The sequence below is a fragment of the Xiphophorus hellerii genome, chromosome 2 (assembly GCF_003331165.1).
Source record: "Xiphophorus hellerii strain 12219 chromosome 2, Xiphophorus_hellerii-4.1, whole genome shotgun sequence".
Classification (NCBI taxonomy): domain Eukaryota; kingdom Metazoa; phylum Chordata; class Actinopteri; order Cyprinodontiformes; family Poeciliidae; genus Xiphophorus; species Xiphophorus hellerii.
Genome location: NC_045673.1, coordinates 15,391,913 through 15,411,733, shown reverse-complemented (window position 1 = coordinate 15,411,733; position 19,821 = coordinate 15,391,913). Strand labels below are relative to the sequence as shown.

The 19,821-nt window shown below is 36.4% G+C and overlaps 1 protein-coding gene and 1 long non-coding RNA gene across 2 annotated transcripts in view; one reads left to right on the top strand and one right to left on the bottom strand.

The window, feature by feature from the left end:
• Nucleotides 1-19,821, bottom strand: part of LOC116708765 (uncharacterized) — a 64,003-nt gene that overhangs the window by 33,855 nt on the left and 10,327 nt on the right. The window lies entirely within an intron of this gene.
• Nucleotides 11,809-19,821, top strand: part of lrrc4ca (leucine rich repeat containing 4C, genome duplicate a) — a 124,957-nt gene continuing 116,944 nt past the window's right edge. The window contains 1 exon segment of the mRNA XM_032546759.1: nucleotides 11,809-12,412. The gene's annotated coding sequence lies outside the window, so the exon portion shown is untranslated.

Below are 19,821 nucleotides of genomic sequence, written 5' to 3'. Positions count from 1 at the left end.
ACCTTTGCACAACATTGATCAATTCATTTTTTAAACAACAGTAAAAGCTTGACCATGTCAGCACAAAACATGATGCAGCCAGCATAGACATCCCCAAAGCTAATATTAGCATCCACATTCGGCAATTCTAAAGAAGTTTTTTGTTAAAGAAGCTGCATGAATGATCAGGGATTCCTGAAAACGTGAAAGCTGAATTACTATAATAACCCTTAGCACAAATCTGATGTTTGAATAACCTAAATAAATTAAAAACAACAATTATCTTTGTTGTTGAGCTCATGTGTCTATTTATTGAACAGCTTAGCAGGGTTTTTGAATTGAAAATGTGGCTTATTTTAGCTATATGGTTTTCAAATAAAATGGTATTAATTGCAATTAATTACAGACCCTGCAAAAAACTTAATTAAGACTTTTAGTTGACTCCACCTGTGATTTTGATGATGTTTGGGAGATTTATATTAAGATGCATTGCAACTGTGTCGCTTGTTCTTGCTGTTCATGCATGGGTGCTCTCCTACTATTTTGTCTTCCTGCAGAGAAAATGTATATATTCACTCTTAACTGTCCTCATAATGGCGTGTCAAAAAAATGACTGTCTTCAGTCACTTTTGCTGGTCCTCTATGTCCATCTCTGATCTTGCAATGGATTGACATCCTGCCCCCGTGTTTGCCCTGTTGTACATGAGGTCGTCCTATTATGAAGTCAATGTACGAATACAATGAAAAACCAGATGGGGGGGAAAAGGTTTTTGAATCAATGTGTTGGTGGGAGGTCAGCCTTAGTGAAAGTACTACTGGAAGAAGGGATAGAAACAGGCTAGAATGGCTCAAGAGGGTTTTTGGTAAAATGTTGTTAATGGATTGTTTCTTACTTTCTTCCTGGTAGGTTGCCATCACAAAGGAAACACAAAGAAATGTGAGATGCAATAAATAGCAGAATGTAAGGCTGCAGTACTTCTCAAATAGAAATGCAGAAGCCAAAAAAGGTTCTGCAGGCAATAATTGACAGCACTGGCACAGATACAGGGGTTATAAGTGGATTAGTGATGGAGGACCAGCAGTGAGCTTCTGTGAACAACAATAAGCTTTAAATGTGAGATGTTAGCAAGGCTTGGACCAAAAAGTCACCTGAACACTGATAGATGTTCTGGTTTAAGCTGCAAAGAATAGCCACACTTCAGAGACGTTCTGGGAAAATGAAATTAAAAAATCTGGGCAAGAGACTAAAAATGCTGGCTTACTGCTACATTTATGAAAAAAACAAACAACAAAAAAAAAAAACTGGTGAAGCAAGAGCATCTTACTAGTCCTCTTATAGTCCTGATGAGACATCCATGCTGCAGGGAATCATGCTGACCCTCTGGAACAGCCCTACCCTTGGAGGAGGCAGCAGCACAGAAAGCGAAGGAAGTAGAAGGAGGAGAAGCACACAGAGTAAATAGACAAGCACCCCTGGATCATGCCAGTAATGAAGCTCTTGTCCAATGACTGCAGGGATAAGCAACTGCCTGCTGTGACCCTGAAAAAGATTAAGAGCACACAGAAAATGCATAGACAATTTAGGGACATGATCCAGTGCTTGTCAAAATTAAAGTAAGTTAGAAAAAAAAAAAAAAACTTGCCTGACACAAGCATTAACAGATTAGATGTTTTTGTAGTTTGAATGTTACATATTTACTTTGTTTAAATCAACTGTGTCTCATCTTTCCAACAAATTTACACCATTTGAGACTGGTTTAATTATAAAAGTTATCACATGTTTATGATGCTCATTTCATAAGCTGTCTGTCAGTTGTGTGTGGGAACCTCAGGGGAATGTAGCTTCAGATTTCAAGAAAAGAGACATATGGCAATGTTAACATGCAAGCGTCCTTATGCTAATGCAGTTTCCCCTGTCTCTGCAGAAGGTGTTTCTCTTGTCACTGGCAGCATTATACATTAGAAATCAGCTTATGTACTGCAGGTGTGCCTTAATGCTCTGCAGATCTTCTGCGTCTTACACCAGGATTAGAGGTTGTTTTGATTAAGTAAGCTGTAGGTAACTTGAGGGATAACAGTCTGCAGATGCCATTTGCTTACTTCTTGAGATTTAAAGTTGAGTGACGAGAGGAAAACTAAACATTCCTCTTTTATGGTGGGTGTTTTAATTACATATTTTTTGGATTTATTAAAATTTCATGGCTTCTGACCACCTACAATGCAGAATTTTTATTCTATCTGCTCTTTGTAAAAATATCTCAGTACATGTTTGAAGCAACAACGATCAAGTAGAAGAAGCAGCTTTTTTTTTCTTTTTTGAGGGATATGACATCTGCATGCTGCCAGCCCTCTTTGCCCAGTCGTTTGCAAGTCGTTTGTTGTACTTCTCATGTTTTCTACGCAGAGATGTCTTGCAATCCTGTTATGTTTTGTTTCTGCAATATCTGTTCTTGGCTCCCAATAGATTTTTCAATGGCCACTGAAGCTTTCCTCCTCGGTTGGGCTGCATGTTCTCCTATCACCTGATCCCACTGCGATCAGTGGTTTCAGTAAGATTTGTTAGGCAGAGACTGAGCAGTTTGCTAGCTTCGCTGAAGGAGGCTGTGGTGTCTCTAAAGGGACATTTTTACAAGACAGGTAAAGCTTCATGAAAGTGCTGTAACTTGGAGGCTTAAAGGCTTGATTCTTAGTTCAGACAAAGCGACATTTTGCAGGTTGAGGTTAGGATCCTGTTCCCCGTAAGGTAGTAATTACAACTTTTACAATGTTCTCATTATTTGTCCTTTGAAATGTCATCAGAAAAAATCGTAGGCAATTAGCCCAATGGCAGGCCTGCAAGCTTAACCTTGGCCTTCTCATTTGTCTACAGATATTTTTTCTGTAATCTTTGTTAGACCATATATGTTGCCTAAGGGTGACTTTTGAATTATGCCTTAAAAAAAAGAGCTGCTGAAGTAAATATCTTTTTAGATTCATTATGGTTAAAGAGAATAAACTACTGAAAGAAACTGCTTCTACAGAGTTATTCAAAACTTTAAAAAACAGTTGCCTTTATGCAACATTTCCGTATATCAAAATGCTCACTGCTGTAGAGCAAAAATATCTGTGTGATATTTTTTATTTGTTTTTAATTTAAATCGGAGACACCTTCCATCCTCTTCCCCAAATCCTTGTCTCCTTAAAAGTTCTCAAAATGAAAAAACTCGTACAATAAACAATCAACATTTCTCAGTCATGTCCCAGACTCCATTTGTCATCCTAATACATCAGTAAAGTTCACACCTCAGTAGGCAGCATCCACTCATCCATCCAGCAACTGCACTCAGGTCAGTTCAATGTGTCGACTACACATCTAGCTTAAGCGCTACGGTAAAAGAAAGCCTCCACTTCAGCACCGCCTGTTTTTTCCTTTCAAGTCAACGCTGTCATTTGGTCAGTTTTTAGTCTGAAAAATAAGATATTGTAATTAAGCTTGATCTTATTGGTAACAACTAAATAATGCATTCAGTTATGTTCTTTAAAGCTGGTTTTCGGACAGGAATAACCAAGCAGAGATTACAGTCTTAGCCTTAGTCACGTATCACATGATCAACCTGATCAGCCTCATCATAGCATATTGATTTAGTATTATCTCTTCAGCACAGGAGCCATAACACTATGTGTATAATTCATGTTTTATATATCTAAACTTTGCCTTGCTTACATTTATTATTCTTAAAGTATACTATGATCTGTTGATGCATAGTTATTCCACTTTTAATTGCATAACCTTCAGACATGGGAAAGATGCAGCTCAGAGGAGCAAATCATTTTACTACTAAGCTATACCTTTAAACTTCTACCTAATGGTATGGTTCAACTACTTTACAGCTGCCACAACACTGCAATGTGACAGGTGCAGCCTAACATTTCCATTTGGATAGTCAAAGCTATACTTCTAATCAGTTTTATGAAAGTGTATAATACTTTTATTTACTGGGTTGTTTGAGCAGAAGGGTCAAATTGCATTCAATGTCAATTGATATTGGAAGCTGTGCACTTTCAAGGTAGGCTGCATTCTGTGTACTGTCTGGCTGTTTATGGCATTTGTTAACAAATTAGGGGTGCTGCTGTTTACTAGAGATCAGATACACTCCCTTGTTCCTGTGTATTGTAGTGATTAGACTGAAACATTTCTTCAATTTTCTAGTCACTATATGGATGTCGTGAACTCAATATTTCAGCCGCTTTTTCCCACAACCAGTTTCTATTACAGCTAAGTATACTTTCATTTGTGTATTCATTAAATTTTTAGAACACTCCCATTGAGACCAAACAAACCATCTGCTGTTTAGATAAATTCTGACCTCCAAACCTCTCCAAGTTGGATCAAGGCTCAAGAGCATATAGAGCCATGCAGCCTGCCTAGTTGTTAATCTCCAAGCAGAAGACGAGGTTGTCATCACATGCCATTTGAAAGACAAGCCTCTTTGGCAAATCCGAAATGAAACCGCCATTTAACTATGTGCACTCACTCACTATCAACTGCAAGACGCAGTTACTGATTAATACATGGGCATGGAGTCTAACGATCTTCATGCAGGTCACATCAAGGTGTCAAGCTTTATGCTATAATAAAGATAAAATGGTTTTGACTTGTAATTTTTGCATGAATATTTTTTATATTACATTTTTTTAACTAGTGATGCAAAAAGACAACAATACTGGATCGCAGCAACTCTGTGCAGTTCTGAAGCAGACAGAGATGAGCAAGTAACCAATGCAACAACCTTGTTCCAGTCACAACTGACCAACCTTCCAGACAGAAAGGGAAAAGTTCAGGTGAGACCTGTGAGCAAGGATGATCCTCAGGAGCTTGCGCAGCAAGGAGAAGAACTCTGCAGATGAGTGACTGTACTCAGGTGGTTAACACCGGATGGAGAGAAATTTGATGGTAAAAATTTCCCTCATCATATAGCAACTGGATCAAAGAAAATTCCAGGTTTGGTTTACATTGGCTCCACTGTATGACAGATGCAAAAAGGCAGCATGCAGAGAGAAGGCAAGACTCAAAACATTAATTGTAATTAATAATCAGAAAGGCACAAGCAAAGACCAGCGATGATGGCAAAAATAGAGTCATGTTCCCAATGTCTTGTCTTGACTTGCTGAATTTATTAAGCATGAAAATTCTGACAATTTTGCACCTGTGCTGGTGCTGGAAGGTGCTTTTATTCTGGAAAACACAGGTGGATGTTTAAGTGATCGCTTATTCATGGGTAAAGAGTCCAGTGAGATATGGAAAACTATATGGAAAAAGTTAAGGCATAAAAAAAAAGGTTTTCCACATTTTTGTTAAAACTGAGTAGACTCTTAAAGTTTTGACTCCCTTCACTGATTATAAAGTCACATATAACAAGGACCAAAAGTATAATCTGAATAGTTCTTTTTTTTCATTGTACTAAAGCATCAGAAATGGCAAAAATATTAATTTTACATAGTAAAGGTAATTGGAAAGAGGACATAAAAGTACCTTCTATTCTTTGGAATATATTTTTTAAGACAACAGAACTTAAAAAATGTCTAGTTTATCTAGACATGGTCATAAATGAACAGTTTAAGGAAGCATCAGTCATATTCTTTGAACTATTACATCTAAAGATTATCAATATTTTTCTTACAAAAGATGCTCTTTATGTTGGCAGACAAAAGTTAGTTATTGTTTACATTTTTGAGTTTTAACAGTGATTAACTAAATCATAAAATTTAGTCAATTTAGAGACGTTTACCACAATCATAGTGTAACTCTTAACCGAGTATGCATCAACATGTGCAACTACGCCATTCACACCAGCCTAGCATTTTCTTTTATTTGTAAGGCACTAACTGTTTACTGAGAATCACTGACTGGTGTACTATATTTTGCTCTGTTCTCCAAAGAAAAATGTTGTTTTTGAGTCTCCAGATGCTGCTTCAAATCAAACATTGATAATGTGCCCTGGAGGGGGGGAGGGGTTATTCAAATTCATGAAGCCTATTTGGTTTAATTGTGATAGACAGTCAGACATTTTATGTTAGGATACATAATCTAACCTCATTGAATGTGTTTTTGTATTTGGACTCCAGAGTGGGACAAAACATCTTAGTGCTAAAGCCTTTGCTGGTGATTGACATGTTGGAAAGCCCCAAGTGTGTTGGGATCCAGACTGCAGATTCAATTTGGTAAACAAATCATTGCAGGTAGAATGGCCAGTATTAGATTATGTTGTGTAGTTATGTTATCTGATGTAAGAAAACAGTATGAGACACTATTATGATACAAACACATTTTAAAATAGAATAATTTCAAAATTCTACAGGGAGGAATCACTGTGCTTATTGACAAAAAGCAATCAGTGCCAGTAGACTTAATAGAGGTAATCATACCTGTAAAATGAAATACTTTTGAACTTGCTGGCCTAGGCATGGTGACATTATACTGTCTCTGTTACACTAGCTTGTTCTGCTTTTAATCATTAAAGAGAACTGGCTGAAAAGTTACTAAATAGAGTAATTCTCCACATCTCTAATTCTACACAATGACATAGCCTGAGACTGATAAAATGTGTTTAAACATTGCTATTACATTGAAATTAAACAAAAATTGACAAAAAAAAATACTTCCAGGAATCTTTAATAGAAACAGAAAAAAAGTACAAATAAAATAAAGAAAAAATTAAAAGAATTGCATCTTTCCACCAGGAAAACAAATAGATTATTAGCACCACAGAATACAAAGTGTGAAGTCAAAACACTTTGCTGCAAAGTTGGATGGACCAAAACAAAATAGAGCAGAACCATGAGTGCAAATAGAAGTGCTATTTCAATTCTTTTACATAAATCAAAGGTACCTGAATTTTGGTTGCCCCTTTTTCTTTAACACACCTAAATAAAACCAATTAACTTTAGAAATCACCAGAAGGTCAGGATAAGTTGTGAGCTACCTCTGTTTTCGTTTCTGGTACGCAAATGTTGTGGGTCAATTGACCCAGGAGTGTTATCATGCATAGTCAAACCAAAAATCTCCAAACTTTTTGATCTGCTCCAATACCACCATTCATCAATTTGTGTCAATGATGTTTTATTATTTTCAGGAATAAGGTCATGATGACAACCTCATTACTCATTGGACATAAAAATGGATTTAGATTTTAATGCCATGAAAAAACCTAGACACAAAAAACAATGTTTCTGAAGTTGACCTTGGTAATTATTTATATATCTTTTTTTTTTACCAAATGATCTTATAATTGAATTGTACACCATATGTTCTGGTAATTGACCTCTGATTAAATCAGATTAGTCAGCAGAAGTATTATGTTTTTCTCACTTCTGCTGATTCACTCAGTGTGGGGAGTTTGTCCACAGGAACAAAAGATTCCCGGGTTGTGTGAACCTGCTTTCTCGCAGTTTCTAGTGAGTAAAGAGATAGTGGAATTTGTTGGTGTGGGTGCGTGCGTTTGTGTGATTTGTGTGTGAAATTGGTCTAACTGCAAGGAAACTATAGAATTGGCATTTTAATCTTTTTTGCACTTTAACCTACTGCGGGTCAAATACCCAACAGATCGATGTAAAGTAGACTAGGTTTGGACAAATGTTAAAATGATAAATTTCACTATGTCTAGAGTGCACCATAGGAAAACGTTTCATCAAAAAAAATCTTCTATTTTTTTTTTTTAATTTGTAAATTTTAAAACGGGTCAATTTGACCCGGAACATAACAGGAGGGTTAAAGTAAAGTTGGGTTATAACCCAATATAAACATATATCTTACAAAGCACTTGGAAATTCTAACCAAAAAGAGAAAATAATGGCACAACCTGCAAACCAAGTACGGGTTGATGTCTACCTAAACTGATAGGCCAGCAAGCAAAGCATTAATTAGAGAAGAAGCTGAAATGGTTACTCTGAGGGTGGGAGGCTGTAGAAATCTACAGCTGTGGTGGGAAAATCATTTGTCAAAAACAGCTATTAAATTTGCCTTTCATAAATCTGACGATTGTGAGTACCAAGAAGAAAATAATTGTTATAAGGTGCCCTAGTTTGCCAGAAGCCAAGAGCAAAAATATTGACAATGTAGTCAAACGGCATAGAAGTTGAATGAACATGCACATCAGTTTTTTAATTTATTTGTGGCATGTAGTTTGAAAAACACAATGTATAAGTTTTGCTAAATTTCAAAGTTACTCAGAGACTTCCCCAGGTGAGTCCTCCATACTGAGTTCTAGACTTTGACTAAACTTTCAAAAAGATTATCTCTGCTTTTATGAAGTCATTATTTTTGGTAATTTGGACAAATGCTTGGATTTACAGTGATACTAGAAAACAAAATTTCTTTTTTCAGCAAGCAGCCACAGGTTTTGGTTGAAAATTTACAGATATTTGAAACTGTACATATACATATCTTGTTCATCCACCAAAAAGAAAGAAAGAAAAAAAAATACTCCTATCTCAGGGAAGATACACCCAGATAAAATCATGTTTCACTCTGGGTATTTTGTGTTAAGCTTGTCTTTTGGCTCATCTTTGGTTTCATCAGACCAAATCATGTTCTACAACGTAAAAGTATTGCAATTGAATGCAAAAGTTTTGCAAGGTAACGCAAAAGTATTGCAAGGGAATGCAAATTTTTTTTGCAAGGGAATGTAATACTTTTGGTAACACAAAAGAAAAAAAAATCCTAAATGTCCCCTGTGGGGCTCCGTAAGCAGCATAGCAAAGAATATGAAAAGCTACATTTAATAGCAATGATACTTTGCTTAGCTCTTCCTTCTTCTCCACTAGTTGGTTCATTCCTACGGCCTGAGCGCCTCTCCACCACTTCTCAGTAATGTTGCCCTGTTGGAATGAGAGGGTGAGTTTTGTAATGGACCTTACAAGAGGGGCCGCTTTTCATTGGCTGATGCCCATTCTACGTGGTCACGTGCAGTGGCAGTCTCACAAACACACTTAGCTTCCCGTTAGCTAAGTACAGCATAAAGGCAGAACTGATACAACTTCTACACCTTGAAGCCTGTCTGCTACACAGTCTTACGTTAGCTAAACAGATCAATATGCAATGTGTACTGTATCTGACATACACTGAAGATTTTATTTTAGCAGGAAAGGCTTTGGACTAAACTGTTACTCGTGTCAGCCACGCTAGCACCAAGTACAGCTAGTCAATCAACCATCGCTGTGTTCAGGGAAGCGCTGATTAATAATCGAGAAATAAATATCAAGCCTGGAAACTTGATATCGTAACGGACTGAATGTTATGTTTTTAACTAATCTTTGCTCGTCTTGCGGGGCGCAGGCGGTTGCCACGGTAATAGGTGTGCTTAAACTACAAAGAGAGAGAGAGAGTAAAAAGGTACGAGTGGTTTTGAGTTGATCACCTGTTCGGGTTATTTTACCTTTGTTTACCTTTGCTGTGGCGCATTACAGCCGCTGTAGTTTCTAAACGTTGGACTAATTACCTTGTTCGTTTGTGAGTTTACGTCATTCACAACAAACATCAAATAGAACAAATATATTTCATAAAATTTTAACAAACAAATGGCTTCTACCGCGATAATTATGTGAAATTAAATTAATTATATATCAACTTCAGAAGATTTGCCTTTACCTTTACAGAGCTCTTTGGTTCCTCCTATCAGTCTGTAGCTTCTCATATTGACGTCATCAAACCAAATGTCAGATCTACCATAACTGACTGAGGCCTGCTGGCCTCAGGTTTACAACCAGCTTGTGACTGAGAAACCAGTGACCTCCTCCCAGATGATGACATGAACTTGTTAGTTCCTCTGTCCATTGTAGTAGCTGATATATTGTGAAAATCCGGTAGAAATGATGCACTAATCTAGTCACGTTTACATAGAAACAACGCGATGCAAGGCTTTGCTTGTGAGACTTGCGGTCACGTGGGTCGGTTGTGGGCGGAGCTTGGTAAGGTCCATTGTCTGGAGCTCAAAGAAGAGAAAAGAAGAAAACCAAAAACGTGACAGAGACAGAGGTACAGTGATACTAATGTGATGAAATTACATGTTGCCTTTGATAGCAGAGTGTTGCGCTAACTTGCTGCGGTAGCAACTAGTAGTGGCGGGTCGTCGCGAACGTTTCGGCTCTTAGAGCTGGCTCTTTCAAGTGAACGACAGGAACTGCTCTTCACAGAGAACTGGTCTGCATCCTACTGGATGGGCTACAAACACAACAGCGCAAAGAGCAGCGCACTGCACGAGAGGTGGAAAGAGAAAGGAAGGGAGGGAGCTAGCTATCTCCCCACTATCTCCCCCCTTTTGCTGCTTAATTCTCACTCTTGAATGGAAGCGCTATCTGCTCACAGCAGAACTTTATTTTGATTAGCATGATTAGCAGCCTTGTAGCCAATCACGTGTGAGGATATGGGACCCTACCATTATGCAGGGAAAGACTTGATAGTCGGGTTAGAATTAATAGGCAGTGGTGAAGAAGAGTGTGTTGCAAAAACCCATAAATATAATGGGCACATGTAAAAGAAGCAGCATCTGGCTGAAGATTATAAATATTATAGAATGATAATATATTATTATTGTTGTTATTATTATGGGTCTGTTCAGTATATTTGCTTGCAGTATTTTGTTCATTTATTTTTGTTAATTAAAATTTTGATTAAAATATTACACAAACGTAAGAATGTGTGATTTTGTAACATAGCAAATACATAAAACTAATCAAGTGCAAGGCTTCTCATATGGGGAACTACTTGCTAAGTTATGATAATATATAGGGCTGCAGATACTAAACTAAGAGCTGCTTGAGAACCGAAGAGCTGGCTCTTTTTTGGAGCTAAGCCACAAGTGCCGGCTCTCTGAAAAGAGTCAAAATTGCCATCACTAGCAACTAAGCTAGCCAGCCAAACACGGAACTAATCAATATAGACTAACTTACTTCTCAAATAGTGGGGCCCAAAATTCCTGGCTGCACCCCTGCTCATAAGCATTCATAATACTAGATTAACAACATTAAAAAGATAATAAAACTGTATAATAACAATTTAATACTACAATAAAAATAATGTAATGTAGCAAGTAATGTAAAAATAAAAAATGAAGCCACATTTACTATTCTGGGTTTCTGAAGGAGGTGTGATGACACTTCTTACTAATGACCACTTCCATGAAATAGTGTTTTACATATTGCAGTAGGATATGCACAGTTGCAGCTAATGAAAATTAATAATATGGTAAATTAACTCAGGCTAATTTCATTACTGGAGTGCTCTCAAGTGCATCCTGACACTTTGCACTTAGGAAGAATTTTTAGTGAACCAGCAAAAAATAAATTAAAAAGAAAGATTTTCAAACCTTTTTTTTTTGCAAGTGTCTTGGTAAATATGATCATTATGAGACTAAAGTTATCTGAAATTTAAAAAAATATATCAACTCATCAATTATTTATTTTTCTTTTGGCTGCTAATGTTTAAACTACTGGTAGTTATTTAAAATGATTTGTTTCCCATAAGAAAAGGTGTACACTCATACCAATGCGCAGTGACTTAGTCTTCCCTCCCAGTCAAGACAGGGAGTGACTCATAGACCACATAAACTCAAACCAGTTTCTCCTTCATTCTGACTTCTCAAAATACATCAAATCCAAGAACAACTAGTTCGTTAAGAACGCTTATTTGTATTCTATTCTCCCTCTGTGTCTCCTCACGTGTGATTGAGCTCAAGTGAACAAATAAGAGTGAGCAAGAAGGGAGGAGGCAAGCACGAGTGAGAGAGTGCATGAGGGGAAGGATGAATCTAATGCATTGCAGCAGAGAACTGTGACAGACCAGGCATTTATTTGAGCAGAGACTGCTGGTAGGAGAAAGAACGCAGCAGCAATACTCAACACTGCTCTATCACTCTATGCCCCCACCACTGCTGGAGACAAGTTGGACGCCAAAAAGAGGATCAGGGGATAAAGATTGGAAGCAACACACCTCTCCAATGCCACCACCAATATAATTTCTGGAATACTATCTTGGTTTTTCCAGCTTTGCCTTGTACCCTTCACTTTCCTTTTTTCCTTCAGATACTCAAACGATTTCCTCTGGCTTAATTTGAAGGAATATTCATGCGAGCGGAGAGCATGGCCTGAATGACAATTGGTGCCTACCTCTGCACAGGTCAAGCATTAGTACCAGCAGTGGACTCAAAAAGCCTTCAGCGTATTAAATGAATCTCCTTGATACTTTTCAGGAACATCTTATGGTCTTCACAGCTCGGCACCCAATCTATTGGATACATGTCCATGGAGTTACTACTTACGAAAAGTTCCTTTCCAAATAGGCCTGCTGCCTTTTTTTTATCTCACAATCCCTCATTCCCTATTCCCATTGTATTAAGTTTGGGAGCAAGAAAGGCAAGACATGGTGAGGTTGCTCTGAACTGTGATTCAAAATTCACTGGTGAGTAAAATCAGTTTCAGATGTTTATACTAAGAGAATGTTGATTATGTTTTTCCTCATTCACATTCAATTTAGGCAATATCATTAAAACATTTTAATCATAAAAATAGCACTGATATTACTTTTTTATAAACCATTCATTTGTGACTGGATATTTTTGAACCTTTCTTTTTCTAACTTTTTTTGTTGTTTCTTGATATTGTAAATTACTGTTGGACTGTGTCTCATGCTGCACATGAGACACAGTCTCATGTGTAGTTTGTCATCTCCAGTTTGTTTTGGAGATGCCATTTTAAAAATATTACTACGTACAATATTGGAGCTTCATTGCAGAAGCAGACTTTACAGTTCATAGAACATAGACCAAAGAAAAACAATAATATGATTTTTTAAATTTTTTTCCATCCAAAATTTCTTATTAAGTTAACTGAAATAATGTTGAGTTTTCTTCTTTCCCAAGCAGGTATAACAATGTAGAGTAAATTGTTATTAATAGAACCTCCCAAACCCGCTGGGTAAAACAACACATATTCAGGCCTGGATTGTCCCAATAAAAAAGAGTTTGGTCATGGGTTTGAGGTTTGGTTAATTACTAAAGTGGTATTTAATTTTAAGGCTACAAAGAGTGACTGGAAGAGAATAATGAAATTGGGATTACTGAACAAGTGATATTTGGGTTAGAATCAATAATCTCTCTTTATCCACATGATAAAGATTTTAGATTTTAGAAACTATTATAAATATTTTAGGCCTAGCAATATCTGAACAACTAAAACCACCTCTAGTTTTTAAAATAGCACATAAAGCCCCAGTACATAAAAATGGTTAATCACAAAATCCACCCATAAACTCCCCAGTTGGAACAGCAATTTCAGGGTTGATAATGTCAAGAATTGTCATCACATTACGTAGTATTTCAGATTACACAAAAAGAATAGTCAGTCTTAAGAAGAAGTGCATGCTGGGTAATTCAATTTAGCTACAGACAACAGACTAGATAACATTATTAGATACATCATGTGAAAGGGGTTTAGAGAAGTCTGATCAAACAAAAGGTCATATACAAGAGAGAAATATGTATTTGTCATTGTCACACTGCAGCAAAAGTTTAGGAATTATCTTTGGAGCAAATGTCAAAGGCACCTTGTTGTGTAGTCTTCAAAAAATTAGCAACATTCTTCTTATCCCTTTTCTCAGCCAACAAATTGGTTCACAGTTTTTGAACCAATGTTTTGTTAAAACTATCCAATTTTTGTTCAAGTACGGCAAACACTTTTGTCCTGTGTCTGACGGCAGTGTAGCACTGATGATCACCTTTTTTTATTTTCCTGTCAGTACTCCTATGTTAACCACAGGCATGCAAAGATAAGAGAAAGCATTTCATGCACATTTAGATTGGGTCATTGTCTGTCTGTATGCATTCAGAACCCTTGAAATGCTGGACAAGTGTTGTACCCATGAAAGAGGGGGCATATTTTGATGAACCACTATCCTTAGCCTTTTATGGCACCAATGATTCACAGAAGGGAGGTGGTGATGAAGTGCTTATAATTGGTGCTGATTGAGAATGACAAAAAAGTATTCAGCTAAGCATAATGAAATTATGTACATCATCAAAATCAGGAAAAACAGACTTCATTTGATTTTACAGACAAAGATTGTTCATCAAGACAAAATTATTTAACAAAGAATATAATTTATTCATTCGCAATTGTTTAAGAAATTATGTGTGTCGAATCTCTTAGTCAAACAGGATGTCTGCTTTGACTAAATAACTCATTATTGACATTATTGTGGCTGAGTAGAGCCATAAGGGAAAAAATACACATAATGTTTGAAATCAATGGCCCTCCAAAAGCATACATTTCACACAATGTCGAAATGAAATGAAATTATATTATGTTGGAACTATTTTCTTAGAAACAGAAACTGCTGAAAAAGAGGCCCCCTATTGGGAATGTAGCTTGCCAGTAACAAACAATAGATTGCCAGCCATTCTTTTGAAGCTTAATCCAACGTAAATCCCACACCACAAACATTAGACTCAGTAGCAAGCATATGTGGCATGTATTATTGAAGAAGGATGACAATACAAAAAAAAACAAAACAAGAAAAGCAAAAGCATACTGAAAGCCAGTTGGAAGGAACTGCATCTGGCTGTTACTTGAAACTACTCCTGTGTATACCCTTTAACAATGATACCTAAAAACACATACTTGACCTACATAATCACCTCTTCATTGTACACCTTGCAAGCAAAATCTTGTCATTAACAACTGCCTTGATAATATAATATAGTGTAGATCCAACATGGTGTTAGAAATATTCTGCATAGATTTTTGTCCCATTGACAGACTAGCAGTTCATATCCGTTATGCGACTCTTCCATTCCACTACATCTCAAATACTTTCTATTGGGTCAAGATCTAGAGATTGTCGCCAGATCTGGACTATCATGAACTTGTTCAATAAACCAGTTTGAGATTATTTGAGATGTGTCACATAGTGAATTATCCTTGTGGAAGAAGCAAATGCGATAAACTTTGATCATCAAAGGAGAGAGATGGGCTGTAACAACATTCAGGTAGGCTGACTTAAAGCCATCTCAACATCTCACCTTTCACAAAACACACTAGCTTTTGTGAAAGCTAACTAACTACTAACTGTAGTTAGTTAGTGTCTAATGGTTAGTTAGTATTACTTACTCAGTTAGTGTTTCTTCTTTTCTGCCGAGTGGCTGAAATGCACTACATAAACAATGGGGAAAGCTTTTTCTCTTAAGTGCTTTTGTTAGAATTTGCCACAAGCCATTCTGACAAGCATTTCGTGAGGAGGGTCATTTAACACAATGGGGCAGAAGAAGAATTCCTTTAACTAATAATTTTAACATTCTACTTACAACATTCAGCACAGGTGTAGATGATCTAATTACTAAGAATTTAGTTTTGCTACATGTAAGTCCATATATATAGCGTTTGTTCAAAGGAAACATGGACATTGTCATTTCTAGATCTAAATTTCTTTGGTTTTAACATGGAAAAACTACAATCGCAGATGCTTTAGAACTGGGCCCTACAATCATCAAATTTTGGTCAAGAATATTTCTCTTATTATTATTATTTTATTTTATTTTTTTACCAAAATAAGCCACCGGTCTCAAACACAAAGATGATTTGGCCACTGACACAACTTCTGACTTTGAATTCATCAAGTTGCTCCAGTAAAGCTATGTATGAAATGCTTAAAGCACTACAGGCAGAGGGAGGAAAATATGCTGCTTCAATCTGATCCTTTGCTCTCGGTCAGGGCTCTATCACTTTGGTAAGAAATGGTACCCTCTGTCAACCTAAGGAACACTCTTTAAGCCGGAGGTACAGCCTTTCTGCAGCTTGGCTTACTCTCCAACCTACTTTCACAGAACTCTCTCATCTCTGTGTCCTCTGCTCTAATAGCGCTAACATTTTTGTAGTTTTTGACAGTGACATGTTTTGTTTCTTTTCTTAGTTGAAAGTGTAATTACAATGGCTCTAATAGGTCATGAAACATTGGTAAACATCAATTGCTGCACTGCTTCAGTATTTGCTCTCGACTGAAGTTACTACCGGGCCGTTTTCAGCACAGCACCTGTAATTTGTAGCTGGAGGTGAACAGCCGTAAATAAAATGAGGATACTGCTGTAGAACCTCAAGTACTAAAGGAACGCTTGGCCCATGGTATTTGGAGCTAAAATCTAAATGTAACACAAACAGTAGGTTAAAGCCAAAAGTGTTATAATTAAATAAATCAACACGTCCTAAAATTAACATTTATGAATGTGAAACTTGGGGCATTATGTGGCACAAAGGTTAGAATGTTCATCTTCCTTGTTCCCTTATCTGAACATTTCTTCTCTCAAAGAAAAGAGCTTTTCTTCTCTTTGAGGACGGCATTTATTTCAGGATTTGTTGTTGGAAAAATGCTTATAAGTTCCTCATGGGCACAGTGTGCCACACAAATGTTAACCAAATAGACATTTATGGAACTACATAAAACCATAAAAACATTTATGGTTTTTATGTAATTTCATATTACATGAAATTTATTAAATTTCATGTAATATGAAATTTATTACATGAAATTTGTTAAATTTCATGTAATAAAGTGTCTCTTTACAAAAAACACAATTATAAAACCCTGTTTATTTTTGTGCTGATAAGCCGGATATTGGATTAGTCTTAAACACAGTGGATCTTTATTGTACGTCAGAAACTTTACTCTAAATGATCCAGATTTTCATGAATGTAGGTGCAAAAAATTCCTATCTGTTTAATATAAACATGAATGTACAATTGGATATGCAATGATGCACATTTTATCTTTTTTGTCTGTCAATTGACAAAACCTTTTTGAACACTGTCCAGATTGCTAATTTAAAATCTTCAGTGACTGAGGCATGTTTTGAATCCTAATGTTCCAGTAGGACAGGTCCTTTCTATCCTAATGCACAAAGGTCTCTTTCACAAGCATCTTTTGTACCTGCTGCCATCTGGAGTAGACATTTGAGAGCGTGGCCATGTCTGCATAGGTCAGGCCTTCCTAATTAGTATTTCATCATAATTACAGTGAGACTGTGGACCAACAGCTTCATTTAAACAAGTGCAAAATGTCAGGTAAATAGTTGCCGGCTGAATAGTAACATCGGTCTATAATAGGACGAGACATGACTTATTATGGATAAAAGACAAAAAAAGCAATGCAAAGCTTGGAAGCTGCAGCTAATGGAAAAGTGTGAAGTTAAAAATAATTAAGAAGAAATGATAAATTCTGCAAACTAAGAAATCCATAATGTTCATGCTTTTCTGAAAAACACATCTACATAATTTGTGTTGGAACTCTTTTCTATTGTTCTTCTTCTTATTACCAAATATATCTAGTCACACCAGCACTGTTAAGTCCATTTTATTCAAACTCTAGCTTGTTTGCTGAGAAAGTCTGGATAGTTTGGGGAGATGTGAAGGCACAATCAAACCCTGATGTGGACCAAAAAAGCAAATTCCTGTCTGTCTAAAATCCTAGGTCTCGGTTCGGTTGAAGTGAACTCTTGTGTGGTTCAAATACATATGTGAATGCCATTTTATTTCTTTGGAAAACAATACGCCATGTTTACTGAGTAGTTAGAAAAGTGCATCTACAAAATACATGTTTTCTTTGGCTCAGACTACTCAGCCTTATTTATTCCTGGTGCTAAGATATAACCCTGAAAATCCTTATGATTCTCTTTGGCTGGTTTATTCTGGACCACTTTCAGAGGTGGCCTGTGATGCTATCTGCATTAGCAACCTGAATCAATCCACCTTGAGACTTAATAATACCCTTGACCAACATGGTGTGACTAATTTCAGCAATATTACTGAATTGTAGTTTTTCATGTCAGTATTAAGATTTTTATTTACAAACATAAATTTTCTTTGGTCACATTACCAATTTATGGCAATTTTCACAAATATCTGCAGTTTCAGACATCTGACAGATATGACATCATGTGATTTCACTCTTAGAAAGAAGGGTCAGACTTATACTACAGGGTGGGTCATAAGTTTCCATACATAGAAAAAAATAAACATTTTATATTTTACAACAGTTTTTATTTTTTTGAGACTCTGTGTAATCGCTGCACGTCTTGGACCACTTTGTGGTTGATCTGCAACATTTCCAATTTTCTGAAACTTGCAAATAAGTTTTGCCACAGTGCCGTGTGTGATGCTGGTTCCATGTTTTCTGTTAAAGTTTCGTGCAACCATGTGACTGCTTCCCGATCAAGTCATCAGTATAATTTCAATTCTTTGCTCTTTTGTCAAACACATCTTTTTGGGTATCTGAAATATGAAAGAAAAATACTTATATAAAGTATGGAAATTCATGGCCCATCCTATAGAATGAGTTTTTGTGATTTTTTTGTGGTTTCAAGAATTAACAGGCTGGCGGGTCACCCCCATCACATCTCCGTCGTCCACACGTGAAAAAAATACCTCTGACATACTGAACTATAATTATTTTTATGATTTTTGATTTGTGTTAGGAAAACTCTAGTCACATCTCTGTTATTTTATTTTAATTTAGGGAAAGTTTTCCGTCATATAAATGTGCAGTGCTCACTCACATAAATAATATGTCTATGCCATATTGGACAGTTCTAAGAATGTTTGTCGAAAATATGACAAGTGCATTCAGTCATCTAATTTTAGCAACAAAAGTTAAGTACAGTTCTGGCACAGACAGGCTCAATCTTGACAACAGAATGAAGCCAGTTGAATACATTGTTAGTGGGAGGAATATATTAGCAGCAAATGAAGTTTGGACTGGATTTCCTGATGTCCAATCACATTACGTCTTCCCACCCTCCATAAAACAGCTCAGTTTCATAATGGACAAAATGCAACGTACATTTTCTAGAAGGTAATAAGGCAACCAAAGCAAGACAGTGTTTAACTCTTTGACTATGGTGATACTATTTGGCTGTGCTTTGAAACTGACCTGCTGTATTAAGAGGGTAACTTGTCTGAAAGTCCTGAGAAGAATACCCTAAAAATGTCTATGTAGCTACTGGTACAGAAAACTTACAGGATACTTCAAATGAGAAGAGAAACCTAATAAATGTAATTCTGTTATATAATTGAAACCAGGTATTTATACATACTAGACAAAAAACAACCCATTACATTTTTTATCTCACTCTCTGACCAGGAAAAATCTAAATAATGGTTTTCTGTGAAGTTCTGTAAAAATAGTCAAAATAACTTACATTTACAAAATGTCTGACAAATGAGAATTATATATTTTTTTCCTATCAAATTAATCAAATTAGTAAGTTTGCACACACTAATGCCTTTAAAGAATTAAGGAAAGCCCAAATGACAATGCGATGATTTTTTAAAGTTTCTAATAGGTTAGTTCAAGATGTGTGCTTTTTGGAGGCAAATGTATTTTAAGCCAACACCTCAAATGCACTTGCTTTCCTGTGTGACTTTTTTTCAGAGCTTCATATTAAATTTAGACCAAGTCAAAATCATCATCCCAGTATACAAGAAACAGAGACTGTATGTTGGCACTGCTTGATGAGATAATAGATGAACGCGAGCCAAATTGGATGAAGTGGTGCCATGTCATTGCAGTATTTCTAAAACCTCTGGCAGCCTGTCATCTTCTGGCTTTTGGCACATGCTGTGGAGGACTGCAGCCAGCTCCCGAAACCGCAATGTTAAAAAATGGCAGGATATGTTAGCTGTAATTAATTTGTCTAATAGAGAATATGTTTTTCAGTTGTGAAAAACATAAGACACTGCCGACCAGAGCAAATCCTGACATCGATGTGGAAATACTCCATGTTATTTTCAGAACAAACATGCAGTTGGAGCAAGCAATATTTGTGT